The sequence below is a fragment of the Solanum pennellii genome, chromosome 5, assembly GCF_001406875.1.
Source record: "Solanum pennellii chromosome 5, SPENNV200".
In the NCBI taxonomy this organism is placed as follows: Eukaryota; Viridiplantae; Streptophyta; class Magnoliopsida; order Solanales; family Solanaceae; genus Solanum; species Solanum pennellii.
In genome coordinates this window covers 10,405,890-10,417,266 of record NC_028641.1, presented here as the reverse complement: position 1 = coordinate 10,417,266, position 11,377 = coordinate 10,405,890, and the positions used below count along the sequence as shown (strand labels likewise).

The 11,377-nt window shown below is 31.2% G+C and overlaps 1 long non-coding RNA gene and 1 pseudogene across 1 annotated transcript; one reads left to right on the top strand and one right to left on the bottom strand.

The window, feature by feature from the left end:
• Positions 1-3,425: 3,425 nt before the first annotated feature.
• On the bottom strand, positions 3,426-6,660 carry LOC107019294 (annotated as a pseudogene).
• Positions 6,661-8,192: 1,532 nt separating this feature from the next.
• Positions 8,193-11,045, top strand: LOC114077381. The gene is made up of 3 exons (XR_003578690.1): positions 8,193-8,821; positions 9,700-9,994; positions 10,250-11,045. It is a non-coding gene; the product is annotated as an uncharacterized LOC114077381 (long non-coding RNA).
• The last annotated feature ends 332 nt before the right edge of the window (positions 11,046-11,377 follow it).

Below are 11,377 nucleotides of genomic sequence, written 5' to 3'. Positions count from 1 at the left end.
GTGGGTGGAGGCTGGTAGGGGGCTAGTAGGGGGGAGGTTGGAAGAGAGTTTGGAAAATGTTTTTCTTAAATTTTGAAGGGAAATCATGTTCCTTAAATTTGAGGAAAATGAGTTCATTTTGAAAATTTTTTAAAAACATTTGACCCAACCAAACATGAGAAAATTGAAAGGAAAATGTTTTCCTTCATACAAAACACCCTAAATGTTGAGATTTTGCTATATTACATTTTAAATGAGTATCCATAAACATGAATCCTGTCGCATTTTGCTCTTTTAGTGATTTTGAAATTGGTTTAACATATATATACTAGTAGTATAAATAATGTTTACATATCTATGATGACATGTTAGTTTACTTAAATATTATAAAATATTTAATAATTTAAATATTAAATATTAAATAGTAAATCATCATATTAGTACATGAATCAATCACCATAAAGTCTCTTGAATATGTATTCTTTGTATTAATTTCATACTGGAGAAAAATTATGATTTTTTTGTTTTGTTCTTCTTCCAATTGGGAATATAATGATAAATTTTTCCTTCATAAAAAAAATCATACAGATCTATATCATGTTCTTTTTTTATATATCTAAATATTTGTGCCAATGAGAATTACATTTACATAAATTTTATTACCACTAACTCTCTATGATATAAATATATGTAACTCCCACTAATTATATTCATTATGGTTTTCTACTCCTACCTCTCGTCCATAGTATTAAATGGATTAACGTCATATTCAGTGTTATAAAAGACTCTGTTGGAACTCACCCTTGGGTGGGCTCTTGCATATTGCCTTGAGACTCAACTGTGAGACATAGTTCTGTAAGACTTACGCCCTAAGCGCCGGACTATACGCCAAAGTCTAATGCTCAGTGCTCTTCCAACATATCTTATAAAAATTATGTGATAATTGTTTTAGTTAACATTGTTGATCCGACCCTCGTAAATCTTGAATAAATGAATGATACTTATTAGTTTTTAACTATGGACCCTTCTACTTGTGTTCGTTTGTATTTTGGTCACTTTTACTTGACTATTTGTCAACTGAACCCTTAAGCTTGATGAAACTCTATGTTATAAGCCCTTCCGACCATTGACCAAGCTTATATGACAACTTAATTATTGAGTTAACATAAATGCCTGATGTCACGCGTAGAAGGATCGTGAAAGATCAAATTTTAGATTAAAAAAAGAAAATTTCTTTTCAAAAATTTAATAAAAATATCAAAAATAAAAATCAAATTTTTTCCGTTCTTTCTTCTTTCCCACCCCACCCCTCCCCATTTCTTTTATTCTTTCTATTCACCAACCCTCATTTCTTTTTACTCTCAAACTCTCATTTCTTTTCTTTCTCCCCTTTCTTGCCCTTTCCGATTACTTCTTTTTCGCCTTATGCTAAGTAAAAGCGCCACCTCACGCCACCGCATTTTAAATGCTGGTCATATTCATGACACCACTTTGTGTTCCTCAATCCTATCCTATAAATAGTGACATTTGATACAATGTTATACACACTTAAAAAAAAATTTAAAAAGGAAAAATCTCTATGGTCTCCTCTCATCTCTTTTTATTAGTTTTGTTTAATGTTTATGTTTCTTATTTGCTGTCATTGTACAAATCTCGATTGTTTTGTCGTGGTTATTATTGGGAATTTATATTTGAATATTGTATTTATATAGTAATAAATGCATTTTTAGTCAATTTTATGATGAAGGATGTATCCTTTTTATAAGGAAAAATATGCTTTCTATTGTAAAACTTATGGATTTATTTTAGTAAATATCAGTAGATTTGAAGGACATAATATATGCTATTTGCAATCAAAATATATATGAAGTATATTGGGATAAATATGCAATGCACGTTCCCCAAAACTAGTACCTTATAAGTGACAATCTACTTGTGTAAACAATTTTTAAAGCAGGTTTTAGTATATAAAACTTAAAACTTTCTTAGGTAAGTAACGTACAAGTTTGGGTAGTTGGCTTAGCACCTTTTATCACTCTCGTGCACTAAAAACTTCAACTCATATGAAGGGATTAATAAGTTTATTTACATGTATAGAAAAAAAAGTCTTACCTTCTTTATACAACATGATGTTTCACAAAAGAAATTCAATTGGAATCCCTCCTGAAATTAGGTGTAAAAGAGGGGGAATAATAATGGTAACCACATCTAATAACTAGTAGAAGTAATTTACTTTACACTCAAATTTTCAACGGAGATATCAACAACAACAACTAAATATTAAATACAACTTTTGTGTAGCATTCCTTTTTAGATCGGTTATAAAAGGAAGTAAGATGCATAAATTGAGATAGAGGGAATGGTAGATCCCAATTTATGCGTCGCAATTTCCTTTTATAATTTGCATAAAGATTTGTTCTTTTTTATGCAAAGGGTTTTCTACATTTTTTTAAATAGAGAATATCGGACCAATAGTCTCTGGTCACAATCAAAGTGTCTAAATGTAAAAATAAATTGTGATAAATTTGAGGGGCTATCTGTGTGTTCGACCTCAACATACATATCTTGTAAGTTGCGTGATGAGATCTTTATTTATGTAAATTTGGATGGTACTGTTTTGGTATCTCTCTTGAAGCCAGCACCACAGACCTACAATTTGTTTAATGATCTTATTCTTGTTGGGTTTAGCACAATTCTTTTATCATACAAGCAAATTGTCTATATATCACGACCCTTGAGAAGACGTTCTTGTCTTCTTGAGTCCATGGTTGGGTAGTCAAAAAGAGTGTTGAGATAGAAATATATTCTAAATCTTCAATTAATTCACTGTAAAAGAGAGTAATTATATTGAATGAAGTTATTCTTTTGGTAGATCGCTTTGAGCTCTTCAACTAGTTCGGAACTTTTTGAGTTATTTGGCGTTGTTGGACTGTTTATCATGGAGGGAACAAATCAAGAGTCACACTACTGAATTGATGAAAATTATGAAGCACCAAGCTTGAATCTCTTTAAAGAGATCAAAATATTCAGCCATGTTGGTAAATTTATTGGCCGAAGGTTATATATTCGTAACTTTCCTTTGGTGAAGTTTTGTGCTCTGTTGACAACCATGAACTTTTATTGATCAACAACTACAGATGTTATTCCCTTCTTCAAAGATATTTACTATTAACTAAAAACCCTTAAATTAATATTTAAAAGACAAAAATAAACTTATTTCAATAAATAAGGGACAACTTTGACTGGTTAAATACTCTTGAAAAGTGTCCCTCCTATGCAATTGTTTCAAATATAAACCCTGAAGAAGCCGCAAAGGACATTATTATCCCAAACTGCAAAATTCACCGCAATGGTGGACCTAGAGCTTCAAAAATGGGAAAACAACTTTTTGAAGAAATTAAAATGGAGATACTCATTTGAATTCATGGTTGCAATTCTTGTTTGTTTCAAATATCATGGCTCTCTTTAATCTCAAATCCTGAAAATTCGTAAATATTAATTTCAATTTATCACGTTATAACAAAGAGTACAACTCCCATAATGGAAAGTTCTACGAGTATTGTAGCCTCAAGTTCAATATTGAGCTATTGCAGGCTATGTGAATGTAGCAGTTATAGTTAACTCTAATAGTGAGAAGTTGTATGAGTACTCAACATAATTTAATTGTTGCAAGTCTCTAGAGGATGAAATTTTAGGTTGATGTACATTTCTACTGTGGGGGCTATCAATAACAAAATCTCATATAAGGTCTGTGTACATTATATACTTCTCAGATCCTCGCTTTTGGAACTACACTAGATATAGTGTTATTGTTGAAGTGTTGGTGGTCATGCAACCATGTACATATGATGCCACAACAGCCATTAAAGTAAACGATGAATATGCATATGAATCTCTAATCATATTTGCTTGTATTATATGTAACCTTATAAGCGTTCCTCCTTTTTATGCTGTCACTATTTACATGTAATAAAAGTTAAGGAGTACTAGATTGTAGTATATTGTTTTTCAAAGTTCAAGCTAAATGACATAAATTGTTGTCTTAAACTGTTAATTTCTCTTAGTGACAATTGTTTTCTTTCTTTTTATTTCTTTGGTGAATTAATTACCGAATTTTGTTTTATTTTGACAAACATTGTGATGAAAGTACTAACAATTTGAATGAGAATACGAGATTAAGGAAAGAAAAACTTCAATATATGCATATGCACAAAAGAAAAAACTTGAACTTACCCATATTTGACATACTTGTGTAAATATCATTTATTAAAAGGGATAATGCACAAGTACCCCTAGACTATGAACCCCCCAGACTATATCTGAAACCTCACAGACATACCTTAACTAAACTAAGGTCCTATTACCCCCTGATTTTTTTTTGTAATTTTGTACACCTTTTGTCTTATGTGGCACAATACGTGACTCCACGCAATTGGGCCGCGTGGGAGATATTTGGATTCCACATAAGCTAAGAAGTTGCATAAAAATACAAAAAAGGGGTTTGGGGAGAGGGGGTAATAGGAGCTTAGGTTAGTTAAGGTGTGTCTCTGGGATTTAGGTCATAGTTTAGGGGTACTACCTTTTTCCTTTATTAAATTAGGTTACAAAGTGAGAAAATAATGTCATTTATTATAATCAACAAGATGTGGATCTACTTATCATATATACTTGTATAATTATTACCTTATAAGTGAGATACTCGTGTAAATATCTTCTTACAGTTTTAGTACATAAAACTTTAAAAGTTCACCTACTAGTTCATCAGAATACTAATTTTAGCATACTGTTTTCTTGTTATTGTGTCTCCATGTGTGGATTTACAATAAGTATATTTGTAGTGATGAGCTGAGGTTGTATCGGAACCCTGACTGGTATGTTATATACTCTCCTTGTTATTTGATATGTCTTCTTTGCTTATGTGTATTCCTTTTAACTTCTTTAATGTGCATTCCTCGACTTAACTATCATTCGGAACTATCCTTCTACCTACACAAGAATTGAAGGATGCTATATACACACTCACACGACATTGGTGAAAGATGTAGCAGATCACATCAACATATTTCTAAATTGAGATCTATCTCTGATGATAAATTATCTTTGTACAATTTTGAACCATTAATAATTCAAAAAAATTCTTTTGAAACATTTATATTGTTAATGATTTATTGCTGTAGAATACAAACAGTACTATAATAATCGACGATAAAGGACTACGCGCAACACACGTATCTGTAAACTAGTTTAATAATAAGGAGAAATGCTTACAATTACTTCAAGAAAAAAACATATTTAACGTCTCGTCCTATATTTAACAGAAAAAAGAAGTGCAAAAGGAACATACCAACAAAAGAAAGAAGAATTCTTGACGGATATCTTTAGGGGATTAGCAATGCTTTCTGCAGGATTGTATCCCCCAACAACAACAATGAGATCTAGTTTTTTAGTTGAACTATCAAATAACATGATCAATGGCCGATCGAAAGTGTAATGTCCCCCTTATTTGTCTGGCGAAAGTGTATAGAAAATGTGAAATTGGGGGAAGAAAACATATATAACACACTATATTTAGGGTATTCAATGGTAAACGATTTTGACCATGACATATACATTTGCAGTCTTTTAAAATTCAAACATCAGAAATAGTAGTACATATATGACAAGTATAAAGCAAAGAGAGGTCATTTTCCACCACTCACAGTTTGTTATTACAATTGTCTTCTCCACAAATGGAAATCTCCAAGCTTCCCCATGTCTTGTTTGCTACATCAAAAGAAATGATGTTGCGTGCATCATCATCATCAATACCCGTAGATGCAATCCAATAAAGCTTCCCATTGACAAAATTATCCGAATGATTTATTAGAAAATTCCCCTGAAGCTTGTCATGGAGTGTTTTCCAAGAATTCAGTTCTCAATCCGTAAATATTGACGACAATCACCATGTTGGATGCCTCATCATTTCAAAAATTATGATAATGATCAATAAAAAGATCTTTATAATCGTTACATGAGTCATCGTATCCAAAACCATATTTAGTATAGAAATAGGTACCCCAAGGAGAATTGTGTAATTTCATTGACTTGTTAATGGTGGGATTCCATATATACATCTCCCATTTGTGATTGCAAAGACAAATAAGCCCATTGGCAGTGTTGACACCCAATTTTGACCCTCCCCAATAGAAATTGATTCATCGATCTTCTTGAATTTCGAACGATCTGAAATAATTAATTTTATGAAATTCATAATATCTTTCAAGTTATTTTTAAGGTAATTTTGTCATTTATATAATTGTTTTACTAATATATAGGTTTTATGTAATTTTTGTATATAATTAATATATTTTATAAATATTTTGATAAATCATCTAAAAAAGATTTTAATTTTGGTAAGAATTTTATTAACTTAGTTTAGCTTAAAATATGTTTATATTTTTTGAATCATTAGATTAGAATTAGGTTTATCATTTTATTTCGTTAAGATTAAAAAGCTCGTTAATTAATTAATATTAATTCGTCCTATTTGAATCCTAGTCGAATCTGTGAAAATCAATTATTTTGGTTACGTCTTTAATTCATTTAGCTAAATTATTAATTGAGAAAACTACATAAATCCCACTAGTTTAGGTTCTAATTACTAATATTCCCGATAGTCTCAAATATTACTTCCTCTAACATATTTTCATACTTAGGAAGTAAGGATACATGAGATTGGATCCGGAGATACATGTATCTACCGAATTCTAAACTGAGATACGTATTTTATTTGTGTGAATCAATAGGTTGTAACCGATTTCCTCAATTAGATGAGTAATTAACGATTTTCATAATACATGAATAATTAATTCAGAAAATTTAAATCAATCAAATACCTTATTATAAGGCGAAAATCAAGGAGTGTATCTATATCTAATTAATTTCAAATTATTATTTCAAAATTATCCTTTGAAATAATAAATTCATTGTATTATTAGTCTTAAACAAAAGCATGTATATCTTGGTCATGTAATTTGATTAATTTCATTTAATACTCTTAAGATATTAAATTTATTTATTTGATATATCTATTATTAATATATGATGTATCTAACAAACTAAATGCTATACCTGAGCATTATATAAGTAGATTCATATGTTTCGTAGAAGTATCTAGTATTATTTTCGTGTATTTGTTATATGTGTCATGTTTTAATTTCACGTATCTAGTATCAATTTGATGTATCAAGTATTAATTTCATACAATATATTAAAAAACATGTATCTCAGATACATAATAAGTATATACGTATGATTATGTGGATCTAAATATAAAATGCAACTGAAACAAAAATCTTAGAAACAAATTATGATTGCGAGATATATTTATCGTAAAAGGTGAGATATGTGTATCCAACAGCTTTAAAAATCGAGATACGCGCTATTAATTTGAATTAAAAATGATATACATGTATTAATTAATTTCAAAGGGTCGTTCCTAAACTATTACACTGCTAACAAGACTATTTTCGGTAACGCAATTAAGGGACTTGAAATAAGTTACAGAGGATTTCTCAAATTTTCAGTATTTGTTAAGAAGCCACAAGTAGTCTGCTTCAATAGTGAATCCATCATGGTTACGATGCTAACAGAAATAGGCATGAGTTCTGTTCTAAGTATTCAGTATCGTGTGCCCAAAGCATGATTTCCGATCGGCATAATACCGTGGTTGTGGTTGTGCATGCATCCTGCAACGAAAATGAAGGGAGACTTTTTTTAAAAAAACAATCTAAAAATAAACCAAAATAGTTTTTGATAGATATTATGAAGAATTTATATGTTGAGAAAATGAAGGAAGAGAGAAAAAATGGTGGGTGGGGGAGGTTGAATTGCTAATGTATGTACTTTTAATTAAGGAGTTTAAATTCTAAGTTAATTATCTAATATCATATTTGAGGGATTGTGTATCGGATTTAATTTTTAAAAATATATGCTATAATTATAAAAAAGTGGTATTATAAGTAATATTTTTAAACTATAGATAATATATGTATATATGGTAGTTAAGTATGTCTAATGATGTAGTTTTCCTTATCAATTATTCTATTGTAATTATAGCCTAACAACCCATTTAGAAACCAAAGTTTTGGTCCTTTATTTCAGCCAGCGTCCATTCCAATCGACTCGTGCCAACCCCATTTCCAATTTTCTCACAAAATACAATACATCATCGATTGAAACATTCCCGGAACACAATTGCAGCAATGCATCTTCTTCTTCGTGAAGCAGAACCCAACCAAAATGTAGCCCATCGTGATCCAGAAGATCGTGTTTTCCTTCGTCCTTCACTCAAAAATCGGGCGGACGCCATTCTCTATCCGTTGAGAAGAGTACGATTTACATCTCCTCAACCTTATCTCATAGAGGGAATTCGAATTTTGAATTTCGAATTCACCCCTTTGCTTTACTCGATTCCCCCACCCCCATTCGGCCTCATCTTCTCATCTATATAAACCCCCTCATCCTCATTGTTAAGGGTTGAGAATTTTTTTTTTGGCAAGAAACAAAGTGGAAGTATAGGAACATTTGGTAGAAAAAATGGAAAAACAAAAGATAAGTTTGGGGAAAAAATAAAAGAAAGCTAGCTTACATTGGAAACAAAAAATATACCGTAAGATAACAAGGTGCGTAAAGTCATATACAAAATATATAGGGATAGACTCTGAACGATCGGAGTTTGGAGTTTAGTTTTGAGTTTGATTTCTCTTTCAGTGCTTAGAGTTCGTCGGATTCTCAGTTGCGGTGGTGGTGGTGGTATAGCTCCCTTCAACTCGTTCTCATCTCATTTTGCTTCCCGGAAAAGGTAATCTTCATTTTATCTTTAACTTTTTTTTATTTGGCATTTCGTTTGAGAACTGAAGCTTTCTGTTTGTTTCTCTTTCCCTCTCGTGAATGCATCTGATTCATCTTGGTTCTATGTTAATGTCCAATAATTGCTCAATTTAATGTCTTAGTTTATGTCTCTCTTTAGTTGTTGAAGATGAAGTTTGAGTCTCCTTACTGTTGGTTCATTTTATTCTATTTTGAGGAAGTTAGTTGAACCTCTTACTCGTTTTGCTTAAAATAGTTTGATGGTTCAAGTGCAAGTTTAGTAGTTTTTGATCATTTTTTTTCTTTCATCTTTTGTTTGGGTTTGATGTTGGAGTTATATCTATGTGTTTGCCGTGAATGGAGAATGCATTTTGTCATTTGTTTCTCATAATTCTCATGTGTTTTCTTAAATAAAACAAATCTAACATGTCTTACTGTAGCCTTACTGTGAAAAAAAAATGAATCTTTCTTATAATATTTCAATTAGTTCATATCTTCCTCTAATGTGTTGTTATTGTTAAGAATGAATGAGCTCATGGTTGCCTCTGTTTTGTTCTCATGCCTCCGTTTGTTGCCTTATTCTCTTGTGAAGTTTCAATTCTTCAAGTGGAACTTTGGTTTGTTTGAATACATCTATTATATGTTTTAGTCTAAGCATGCTTTTAGCATATTTAGTTTTATAGCGCAAGCATGATTTTAGCATATTTAGTATTGTTTTGAGTGACCAACTGGTGATTTTCTTTTTTCCTTCAACTCCTTTTTTTTAATTATATTATTATATATACAGTTGCGAATTTTGTAAAGATAATTCATGGATCGCCCTTTAAGTATGAATATTAATCTTTGTTGTATTTCTTTTTGTATGGATAGTTTCCTTGAGTCCACGAGACTCTTCCCTTGCAGTTGGAGTTGGATTGAAACCCAAAACCGCCATCGAGTCAATCTTGATCAAATACATGGCAGATGGAAGCTGAAATATAGGAAATGGAGTTGATATACAAGTTTATATACACTGATATACACTTTTTGAATACCCTGTGAAGTAGCCGATATACACCCCTATACATTTACTGTATACAAATGAAGCAGAATCAAAAATGGGCTGAAAAGGGACCCGAATGGTGCAGCCCTCTTATTTTAGTACTGGATCAAATCAGCTGAGTTGGTTGGTTTTGTCATTTGTTTTTTTGTGTCATTATTGGTTTTAGGTCCTTTGTGTTTGTTTAACAAAGATGGGGGAGTAAATATGCATATGATTATATTTAAAAGATTAAAATGAACATATCCTTTAAATACAGGTTAATTTTGACTAAAAAAATCTTGAAAAGGGACCATCCTAGTAATTGTTTCAATTATAAAACCCTAAGGAACCATTCATCTGCCTCATTCATCTTCCTGATTCATTTGTGCTGTTTTGCAGATCTACCATGGAAGAAAAGGAAAATCTTCCTCCCCAAGTAAATCAGTTTGCTGATGAATCCCTTGATTTTTTGTAAAAACAAGTAGGACCCCTTTTCTCTTTCTTTTTAGGGGTCTACCAAGGAGTTCCATTAGTGACTCGTAGATTGGCTAAGGCCATTGTCACCTTGATACTATTTAAATAGCTCATTTCCAATTCAGGTATGTTTCAAAATGAAGGTTTAGTTTAATCCTTTTGTTAGCTAGGGCTTCATATTGTAATAGGGCTGATTGATCGGATCTTCAACATGATCTATTGGTTTTACTAGTTAGACACATAGATCTGATTGAAGATTATCTCAATTTCAGTCCTGTTTGCAAATTGTGGCCCTTTGTCATCACTAGGGAAATCTTAGACAATAACTTCCCTAGGGATACATGGCTACCATGAGGATGACTGGATTCCACAAGCGAGTGGAAGAAGATGAGGATGAAGAGAAGATGTGCATATATTGCACAAAACTTTTCTAGTTTTCCTGATCGTTTTAGCTAGTTGCAAATACACCAATCAGAGATTTAGTAGACCAAGCTTTTCTTTTGAGGTTCTAATGCTTCTTTTTCGGGATCCAAGGACTTGGTGCAATTGGCTGAAGATACGACAAATAATAAGGCTGAATGGTCGGTCTTGTTCTGCCTCTTCTATATCAATATTTCACTATAATGACCAAATGTTCTGCAGAGCAAATTGTTTCTACTATATTATTTGATATGGTTTTTTTTGTAAAAATATTTCATTATATTAGTCAAACGTTCTTTTGTTGTAGATTGGAGTTCATTATGTATTTTGATTAGAAAATATAAAATATTGACAGAAATTACATGGACTCTGATTTGCTATAAAAATATCCTTATTTTTTATGTGTTTGTTGAGTTTCATGATGAATATAAAATTGTCATTTTTTAATTTGCTTAGTTAGTTACATATTGGATATATAATTATCGCTAATTTCAATGTGCTTGATGATTACACAATGAATATAAAATTATTGTTATTTTCAATGTGCTTGATGAGTTACATGATGAATATAAAATTTGGTTATTTTGAATGTACTTGATGAATATGAAATTCTATTGTTTTCAAGGTGTATAA